We start from the raw sequence: 10,723 nt of genomic DNA, 5'->3' as shown, positions 1-10,723 counted from the left end.
TCTTCCCTGGTGGCTCAGATGGTAAAGAACCTGCTGCAATGCAGGGAACCTGGGTTCGATCCCTGGGCTGGGAAGATCCCCGGAAGAGAAAATGGGAACCCACTCCAATATTCTTGCCTGGGAAATCCCACAGACAGAGGAGCCTGGAGGGCTACAGTCCATGGGGTAGCCAAAGAGTTGGACACAACTTAGCCAACTTAGTAACAAAACAGCAACAACAAAACACAGGTGCAGAGGTTCAGTGACCTGCCCAAAGACACACACAACCAGTAGGTGCAGAGCTGGGGTGAGGCTGGAACTCAGGTATCTTAGTTCTAACTCCAATTTTAGAGGCTGGAAGATGAAGACTGACAAAATTACTTGTTTGGTGCATCTTGGTTATCAACTGCTTATTTCTTCATTTGTTAATTTGATCAACAAGTATGTATTTATTGGGGTCTGCTCTGCAGGCACCATGAACAGGAGGTGAACTGGACAGTCAGTCTTTGGTGTCCCTGTGGAGCTTGGAGGAGGGAGGTGTAGGTAGGTAGGGAGCTCTGAGCAGGTAGAGGATCTGGTGAGGCTTGTGTGCCTGGTGGTGAGTAGTAAGAGCTCCATAAAATCAGTGACTAACCACCAGACGACCCTGAGTCCTTCAGCACTGGCACCCCCAGGCCTAGCACCTCCCACTGGCTTCCTTCTTTCCATCCACTTCATTCTTGCTTCATTCTCCATTTTTGCTCACATTTCACTTACCCCGCTACAACCAACATCCATTTTTTCTTGTGAGCACACAGGCAGAACAAGACGCTGGGCTGCCCACCCCCTGGGTTCTGGGGACCACCCCTGCGTAGTGGGAGATATCTTTAAGGGAAGACACCAGATTTCAGGGCAGCCTCGTGGTGGAGCTTCAAGCAAGGCAGGACCACCTGTGCTGCATTTTCCCCTTACAATCTTGGGCTGCTGGTCAGGAAAGCCAGGCTCTTGGAGGGAACCAGAACCAAGGTGGGGGCCAGTCCAGAGCACTGGCACTCAAGCTGAGCACAAGCAGCCTGCCATTCTGTCAGCCTCAGCCGGGAGTTCAGTTCAGTTCAGTCTCTCAGTCGTGTCCGACTCTTTGCGACCCCATGAATCGCAGCACGCCAGGCCTCCCTGTCCATCACCAACTCCCGGAGTTCACTCAGACTTGCGTCCATTGAGTCAGTGAAGCCATCCAGCCATCTCATCCTCGGTCGTCCCCTTCTTCTCCTGCCCCCAATCTCTCCCAGCATCAAAGTCTTTTCCGATGAGTCAGCTCTTCGCATGAGGTGGCCAAAGTACTGGAGTTTCAGCTTTAGCATCAGTTCTTCCTAAGAAATCCCAGGGCTGATCTTCAGAATGGACTGGTTGGATCTCCTTGCAGTCCAAGGGACTCTTCAAGAGTCTTCTCCAACACCACAGTTCAAAAGCATCAATTCTTCGTCACTCAGCCTTCTTCACAGTCCAACTCTCACATCCATACATGACTACTGGAAAAACCACAGCCTTGACTAGACAGACCTTAGTCGGCAAAGTAATATCTCTGCTTTTCAATATGCTATCTAGGTTGGTCATAACTTTTCTTCCAAGGAGTAAGCATCTTTTAATTTCATGACAGCAATCACCATCTGCAGTGATTTTGGAGCCCCCCAAAATAAAGTCTGACACTGTTTCCACTGTTTCCCCATCTATTTCCCATGGAGTGATGGGACCAGATGCCATGATCTTTGTTTTCTGAATGTTGAGCTTTAAGCCAACTTTTTCACTCTCGTCTTTTACTTTCATCAAGAGGCTCTTTAGTTCCTCTTCACTTTCTGCCATAAGGGTGGTGTCATCTGCATATATGAGGTTATTGATATTTCTCCTGGCAATCTTGATTCCAGCTTGTGCTTCTTCCAGCCCAGCGTTTCTCATGAGGTACTCTGCATATAAGTTAAATAAGCAGGGTGACAATATACAGCCTTGATGTACTCCTTTTCCTATTTGGAACCAGTCTGTTGTTCCATGTCCAGTTCTAACTGTTGCTTCCTGACCTGCATACAGGTTTCTCAAGAGGCAGGTCAGGTGGTCTGGTATTCCCATCTCTTTCAGAATTTTCCACAGTTTATTGTGATCCACACAGTCAAAAGCTTTGGCATAGTCTATAAAGCAGAAATAGATGTTTTTCTGGAACTCTCTTGCTTTTTCCATGATCCAGTGGATGTCGGCAATTTGATCTCTGGTTCCTCTGCCTTTTCTAAAACCAGCTTGAACATCAGGAAGTTCAGGGTTCATATATTGCTGAAGCCTGGCTTGGAGAATTTTGAGCATTATTTTACTAGCATGTGAGATGAGTGCAATTGTGCGGTAGTTTGAGCATTCTTTGGCATTGCCTTTCTTTGGGATTGGAATGAAAACTGACCTTTTCCAGTCCTGTGGCCACTGCTGAGTTTTCCAAATTTGCTGGCATATTGAGTGCAGCACTTTGACAGCATCATCTTTCAGGATTTGAAATAGCTCAACTGGAATTCCATCACCTCTACTAGCTTTGTTCCTAGTGATGCTTTCTAAGGCCCACTTGACATCAGGGAGACAACTACATTACATTTCCCAGAAAGACAGATGCCGAGAGGGCTACCTGCGGCGGGCGCGGGGTCATGTTGCTTTAAGGGTCTTTCCTGGAGGTGACCCGGTGAGGGGCGGGCGAAAAGGGGCGTCAGCCTCTGGGTGCCACATTGTCGTTGCTGGTCCCTTGCGTGCTCCTTTTCCACATCTGTGAATGGGGGACATTAATTCGTTCAAAATCCTTTCATCCATTCATACGTATATTTTTTAAAGCTGCCAATTGAGCGATCCCATCCGCCAGCTCTTCTAGGCGCTGGCATTTTGGCGATGATGAGCAAGTGCTTTCTTTCATAAAACTTACATTCTACCAAGAAAAAAGTATACACGGGACAAATAATTGCCCAAATAATTGTTTAGTCACCTCTTTGGTAAATGCTGCCAAAGCAGTAGAGGAGAGGGGATCTGACCCTCTTAGGGTGAATGTGTCAGAGGGAAGGTAGCCTGGGGATTTGTGGGGAAAGGGTCCACACAGAAAGAACCGCAAGTGTGAAGATCCTGAGGCCCGAGAGATAGGGGTGCATTTGCAGGACAGAAAGGAGACCAGTGTCGTCCCGGTACAGGGGGCCAACCTTGGGAGACAAGGCTGAAGAGGTGGGACCAAGCAGGGGTCTCTGGAAGGCTCCCAGGAAGATTGAACGTTATATCCCAAGAGCCAGGAGAAAGGAGTAGTTTGGGCTTTTAAGCAGAATAGTGTCCTGGTAGGAGAGGAAGCTTGGTGGAATACAGATGTCAGGGAGTCCAGAGGGGAGCAGTGAGACCAGCTGGAAGCTCCTGGGTCTGAAAGTGAAAGTGGTAATCGCTTTGTTCTGTCCAGCTCTTTTGGACCCCCATGGACTGTAGCCCGCCAGGCTCCTCTGTCCATGGGATTCTCCAGGCAAGAATACTGAGTGGGTAGCCATTTTCTTCTCCAGGGAATCTTCCCGACCCAGGGATCGAACCCAGGTCTCCAGCATTGGAGACAGATTCTTTACCATCTGAACTATGAGGGAAGCCGTGAGGTCTGAATTGAAGTAATATTGGTGATGGTGGTAGTCACTCAGGGAGTGATCTGATCCAGATTCCTGAAGCAGAGTCCACAGGGCCCTGGGAGTGATTGGGCTGGGGTGAAGGAGGGAGAAGACAAGAATAACACATTAGTAAAATGAGGATAGTAACAGCCGGGGTAGGTAACCTTGTGATTTAAATATACAACAAAATGCCTAATACATAATAAAGGTTTGTGCTAAATCACTTCAGTCCTGTCCGATTCTGTGCCACCCTGTGGACTGTAACTCACCAGGCTCCTCTGTCCAGGGGATTCTCCAGGCATGAGTACTGGAGTGGGTTGCCATGCCTTTCCTCCAGGGGATCTTCCCGACCCAAGGATTGAAACCACATTTCTTATGTCTCCTGCACTGTAGGTGGTGTCTTTACCACTGAACCACCAGGGAAGCCCAATAAAGGCTTAATATATAGCTTAATACATTCTAATTTTTAAAATAATAAAAACTGCTTCTGTGTTTAGAGCAATGTTTATAATGATAAAAACCTGAAAACAATCTCAGTGTCAATCAACAGAATGATGGATGGATAAATCTCAGAGATTATGCTGAGCTAAAAAGCAAGTGACAGGATGAAATCATCTCCATGAATTATAAGAACACACAGAACGATGCTGTGTATGATTTAGGAATATATACACGTGTGGTATCCCTAAATGTATATGGGCCATGACTTAGTGATTAAACAACAACACAGGTGGTAGAGGGTAAAGAAAGGTGGAATTTGGGTAAACACCTAATTCAAGATGATGTTTATCCCTGGTGATGGGGCAGGGTCTGGAGAGAGATGTGATGGGGGAAGAGTGCAGGTGGCATAAAATGCAAGTTTTTTTTGCCTTTTTTTTTTATTTTGGCTGTGCTGAGCAAGCGACTTGTGGGATCTCAGTTCCCCAACCAGGGATTGAACCCGGGCCATGGCAGTGAAAGTGCTGAATCCTAACCGCTAGGCCACCAGGGAAGCCCATATATGTGTACATATTGTTATGCCCAGAGTCCGAGTCCCCAAAACTGAGAGAATAAGATGTCCGCAGCAATGCAAAAGCATGAAGGGGTTTTATTTCCAGCTCGAGCTAGGGCTCCCGCCACATCCAACGCAGTGGAGTGGAGCAAGGAGCCCCGAGCCCAGATTTACAGCAGTATTTATAGGTTTTAGAACAGAGAGTTGGCAAGGGCTGATTGGCTGCAGGAGTTTCCTAGTATTTACTAATTGGCTAATCTTTATTGGTTGCAGGGGTTTCCTGATATTTACTAATTGGCTATTGGCTGCAGGGGGATGTCTTTTACGTCCTGATAGACTCAAACCAGGTTACGGGGAGTATGCTGATTAGACAAGTCCTGGCATCCGTGGGGATGACCTCACTGGGCAATGACTCAGCCTTTCACGTGAGTCCTACCTTAGTCCCTGAAGCCTATCATGGCGTTTGTTAGGTTCCAACATTCCCCCCTGTCCTTTGATCATGAAGAGGAATCCTCCTCTTCATTCTGAGACATTGCCTGATATTGTTGTCTCAGCATCATCACTTGAACTGTACTGATTCTACAGGTCGAAGAATAAATCTGGCCACCAAGTATTGGGGGGATTCCAGTAGTCGAATTGAGTACCTCATGGGTTAGTCCATTACGAAGTGTCCAGGTGATCTTAGCAGGTTGATGTGGGTTAGCACCAGCGGTTCCGGAGTGGAGAAGGAGGGCCACCAACAGGAGAGTCCGGGGGATTTGTCTGGGGCCAGCTGGCGGACGAGCTTCATTTTTAAGCGGTTGGTGGGATGCGGCGTCGCCTTCCATTCTTTTTGGGCCTTTTCTTGTTCCTCTGGCGTGGCACGACGCACATGGTTGCAGTGCACCCAGGGTCCAATTCCGTCCACCTTTAGGGCAGTGGGGGTGGTAAGGAGAACAACATAGGGGCCCTTCCATCTTGGCTCTAAGGTTTTTGACTGGTGTCTCTTAACCCAGACCCAATCTCCCGGGCCCATATCATGGGACGGGACTGTTCCTTTACTCTGGCCCTCATGAACTTCTCGTATCAGTGACCAGATATGTTTATGAGTCAAACCTAGTTTATAGGGGGTATTGCGTGCCCGAAAAACCGCAAAGGGAAGGAGGGTTACCCAGTCTCCGCCAGTCTCTATTGCCAGCTTTGTTAAAGTTTCTTTTAGGGTCTGGTTCATTCTTTCTACTTGTCCTGAGCTCTGGGGACTGTACTCGCAATGTAGCTTCCATTTGGTCCCCAGGGCTGAGACCAGTCCTTTAACAATTTTGCTCACAAATGCACATCCATTATCAGAGCCAATAGATGCCGGCAGCCCAAACCTAGGTATTATCTCTTCTAGGAGCTTCTTAGCCACTATTATTGCTGTCTCCTTTTTAGTGGGGTAAGCTTCTACCCACCCAGAAAATGTATCAACCAAAACTAACAGGTAACGATAGCCATACTTGCCTGGCCTTACCTCTGTAAAATCTATCTCCCAATGCTGTCCCAGCCTTTCCCCCCGGTATCTTACACCCGTGTGCTGTCCTTTTCCCGGTCTCATCATCTGACAGGCCTTGCAGGTGCGGACTATGTCCTGTATGGTTTTCTTTTGTCGGGGAAACCGCAGCTGCGCTGCTTGTAGAAGCGTCAAAGTCTGTCTCTCTCCCAAATGGGTGGTTTGATGTAAATGGGTACAGAGATGTCTGCCCAGGTCGGCAGGAAGCAACAGGTTGTCATCCTGGTCCCAATACCATCCGTCCTTGCCCGCAGGGCAGTTGGTGTTATCCTGCATCCAGCTTAAATCGGAGGGAGAGTATATGGGGCTTGGGGAGAGAGTCCCCATCCCCGGCAGTGGTAATCCTACAGCCAGCACATGAGCTTGGCAGTATCCAGCAGCCACCTCGCGGGCTGCTACATCGGCAGCATGGTTGCCTCGGGCCCTGGCATCTTCTCCTTTCTGGTGTCCTGGGACATGTACTATGGATACCGCCTGGGGCAAGTGGACCGCTGCCAAGAGTCTGCGTATTTCAGGTAGGTTCTTAATCTCTTTTCCCTCTGCCGTCAAGAACCCCCGTTCTTTATATATAGGGCCATACATATGCGCGGTGCCAAATGCATACCGGCTGTCAGTGTAAATGGTGATCTTTCTTCCTTTTGCCCTCTCTAGTGCTTGTATCACAGCTATCAATTCTGCTTTTTGGGCGGATGTTCCAGGGGGCAAAGCCTTGGCCCAGACGACCCTCCCAGTGTCATCCACTATGATGCCCCCGCTTTTCTGTGCCCATCCTTTATATAACTGCTCCCATCTGTGAACCGTATAGCTCACTGTCCTTTAATGGTATGTTGCTGAGGTCTCTTCGTATGGCGGTTACCTCAGCCAATACTTCAACACAGTCATGGAGAGGCCCATCCTCCTCCGGGATGGGCAAGAGAGTAGCAGAATTTAGAAAACAAGGTGTCTGAAAGTATAACAGCAGGCCTTGGTAATGGGTTAAGCAAGCGTTAGGAATCCACTTACCTGGTGGCTGTTTGAGGATCCCCTCTATGGCATGGGGAGTGTAGACAAGGAGGCGCTGTCCATAAGTCAACTTGTCAGCGTCATGGACAAGGAGAGCAGCGGCCGCGATGATACGGAGACAGGGTGGCCATCCAGCAGCTACCGGGTCCAGCCGTTTAGAGAGGTATGCCACAGGCCGCCTCCAAGGTCCCCATTGCTGTGTCAGGACTCTTTCCCACTCCCTGATTTTCATCTACAAACAGTTGAAATGGCTTAGCCAGGTCAGGGAGAGCTAGGGCCGGGGCTTCTAGCAATGCCCGCCAGAGTTCCTGAAACGCCCGCCTCATTGGCTCAGTCCAAGTCCAGTTCTTATTTTCTCTACTTCCTTCATATAGAGGCCGGGCCTTTTCAGCAAACCCCAGGATCCATAGCCTGCAGTACCCAACAGTCCCTAAGAACTCCCTCACTTGCCGAGGAGTCGTTGGCTCGGGGATCTGTAAAATAGTCTCTTTCATAGCCTGAGTCAACCATCTTTGCCCCTGTTTTATTTTGTACCCCAAGTAAACGACTTCCTGTTTAGCAATTTGGGCCTTCTTTGCACTCGCCCAGTACCCCAATGTCCCCAAAGTCTGAAGGAGGTCACCTGTGGCCTCTAGGCATACCTCCTCAGTAGTAGTGGCCAGCATGAGGTCATCCACGTATCGCAATAGGACAACGTCGGGGTGGCTAGTCCGGTACTCAGAGGTCCTCGCCTAGAGCCTCGTTGAACAACGTCGGCGAGTTTTTAAATCCCTGTGGAAGGCGAGTCCAGGTCAGCTGTCCTACAGTTTGACTGTCTTCGTTAGTCCATTCGAATGCGAAGATCTCTTGGCTCTGGGGGGCCAGAGGCAAACTGAAAAAGGCACCTTTTAAGTCCAAGATTGTATACCACATGTAGTCTGGTGGCAAGCCGCTCAGGAGGGTGTATGGGCTAGGGACAGTGGGAGGAATGTCACTCACCCGTTTGTTGACTTCCCGAAGATCTTGGATGGGTCTAAAGTCCTTTCCCCCGGGCTTTTTCACAGGCAGGGGAGTATTCCATGGGGACCGGCACTTTTTAAGAATCCCTGCCTTCAGGAGGCGCTGTATGTGTGGTGTGATTCCTTGCTGGGACTCCTGACTCATGGGGTGCTGCTTTATCTTCAGAGGGGTAGCATTTGCTTTTAATTCAACAATGATGGGAGGTCTTTGTTTTGCCAGTCCTACTCCTGCCGTCTCGGCCCAGGCCAGAGGGTATTTTTGGATCCATTGTAGCATAGCCGGGTCCACAGCTGCAGGGGGTTTTGGTGAATATAGTCTGTATTCATCTCTCAGTGCCAGGGATAAAACATGAATTGGTTGTCCAAGCCCATCTGTGACTGATATCCCTCAGAGTCAAAGTGAATTTGCGTATTGACTTTGGACAATAGGTCTCTTCCTAATAAAGGGGCCGGACATTCCGGGATCACCAGAAATGAGTGGGACACCTGTTGGGCTCCCAAGTCCACTTTTCGTTTAGTAGTCCAGTAATATCTCTTTGTCCCGGTGGCTCCCTGGACCAAGCTAGTCTTCTTGGACATTGGCCCGAGTTTTTGATTGAGGACCGAGTATTGGGCTCCCGTATCCACCATGAAGCCGACCGGTTTCCCCTCCACATTAATAGTTACCCAGGACTCGGGGAGGGGTGCCAGGCCCTGAGCCCCCTAATCACTATCTTCTCCTGCATATAAAATGTGGGTACCCGAGGGAGACTCTTCTTTTCTTACAGTCCTTTTTTTCAGGTTTCTCTTGGGGCACTCATTTTTCCAGTGCCCTTGCTCTTTGCAATAGGTGCATTGGTCTCCCTTTAGGGTCGGTCTGGCTGGTTTCTCCCTTTCTTTCGGCTGGGTGTCTCGAGTCTTCCAGGAATCAGGTCCCAGTCTCATCCCCGCAAAGAAAATTTGAGCCAGCTCTTTCTGATTTCTTCGGTTTTCCTTAGCTCTAAATTCCCTTTCCTCCCATCTAATTAGTTCCTCCCTCTCCTCAGGGGTCTCTGTTATTAAACACTTTCTCAGCTGCCCTCACCAGATCCTGTATTGACTGTTCTCCCAGCCTCTCTATCCTCTGTAACTTCCTCCTGATATCTGGAGCTGCCTGATTAACAAAGGCTAGCAAGACTGCCACGAGTGACTCATCAGCCTGAGGGTCCATGGGCGTATACTGCCTGAAAGCCTCCATTAACCTCTCTAAAAAGGCTGCCGGGCTCTCATTTGGCTCCTGCCTTATCAAATTTACCTTAGACAAATTCGTTGGTTTCCTGGCGGCTGCCCGGAGGCCAGCCATCAGAGTCTGGAGGTACACTCAGAGACACTCCCTACCTTCAGCGCGTTCAAAATCCCAGTTCGGTCGCATCAAAGGAAACCCCTCCTCGATTAGGTGGGGCTGCATGGTGGGTCTTCCGTCCACTCCTGGAACATGTTTTCATGCTTCCAATAGAATTCACTCCCGTTCCTCCGTGGTGAAGAGGACCTGCAACAGCTGCTGACAGTCATCCCAAGTAGGATTGTGAGTAAACAAGATAGAATCTAAGAGATCAATAAGGCCTTGGGGTTTTTTGGAAAAAGAAGAAGTTTGAGTTTTCCAGTTATATAAATCACTCATAGAAAACGGCCAGTACTGGTATGTTCGCTCCCCACCGGGATTTGCTGGCCCCACCCGGACAGGGAATGCCTGAACAGTGGATGAAGGAGCCTCCCGGCTTCCGCCCTCAGACAAGTCTCCGCCTCTTCCAGTCCTTCCTCGAGTTCCTTGGGCCGGCTCCTCTTCCCATGGCAGAGCCGAGGGTTCTGAGTCCCTCATTTGCTCTACGGACGACACCTGCGGTACCTGCAGGGGCAAGGGTGGCTGCATATATGGGGGAGGTGAGATTTCAGTGTCTAAGTCAATCAGGCTAGGATATAAAGAGGATTCCTGGAGTATCGGCTTCTTCTTCTGACTCTCCCGATCTTCATGGTCAGTCATTACAGACACAGGGGTGGAAGAGCTTTGACCCACAGTGACGGAGCTCACAATGAACACACAAAAAAACAAAAATGGCGCCGGCACACAAAGAAAGGCGACGGACAGAAGACAAACAAATATCGGCTGAAAACACAGAGCTAGGTCTATCCCGGGTTACTGTTGTCTTGCTTCCCAATGTTTTCTCACCGAAGGGCATCCACTGCCCACCAGATTCGGAGTCGGAGGAGATGTTCCTTCCCAATCCCTCACAGAACCAGCTGCCTTCCAGCGCGAATGCTGGGCCCCAGTCTTATGCTGGCTGCCAGTTGCCTTCCAGAGCGCTCACTGGGCCTCAGTCTTACACTGGCTAGGACGACTAATTCACCTCTGATTAGGCCTAACAAGAGCCAGCTGCCTTCCAGTGCGTATGCTGGGCCTCGGCCTTACGCTGGACTAAACCAGACTTAACACCGGTGTTTAAGTATCTTTCTTCCTAGTGAGGAAACCCCTTCTACCAGGAGAGTGTTATTCTTCCCAGTTAAAGGGATCCCGGACGAGCCCCCAAATGTTATGCCCAGAGTCCAAGTCCCCAAAACTGAGAGGATAAGATGTCCACAG

The sequence above is a fragment of the Capricornis sumatraensis genome, chromosome 3 (assembly GCF_032405125.1).
Source record: "Capricornis sumatraensis isolate serow.1 chromosome 3, serow.2, whole genome shotgun sequence".
In the NCBI taxonomy this organism is placed as follows: Eukaryota; Metazoa; Chordata; class Mammalia; order Artiodactyla; family Bovidae; genus Capricornis; species Capricornis sumatraensis.
The sequence above is the reverse complement of the archived record's forward strand: the minus strand, read 5'-3'. Positions refer to the sequence as shown.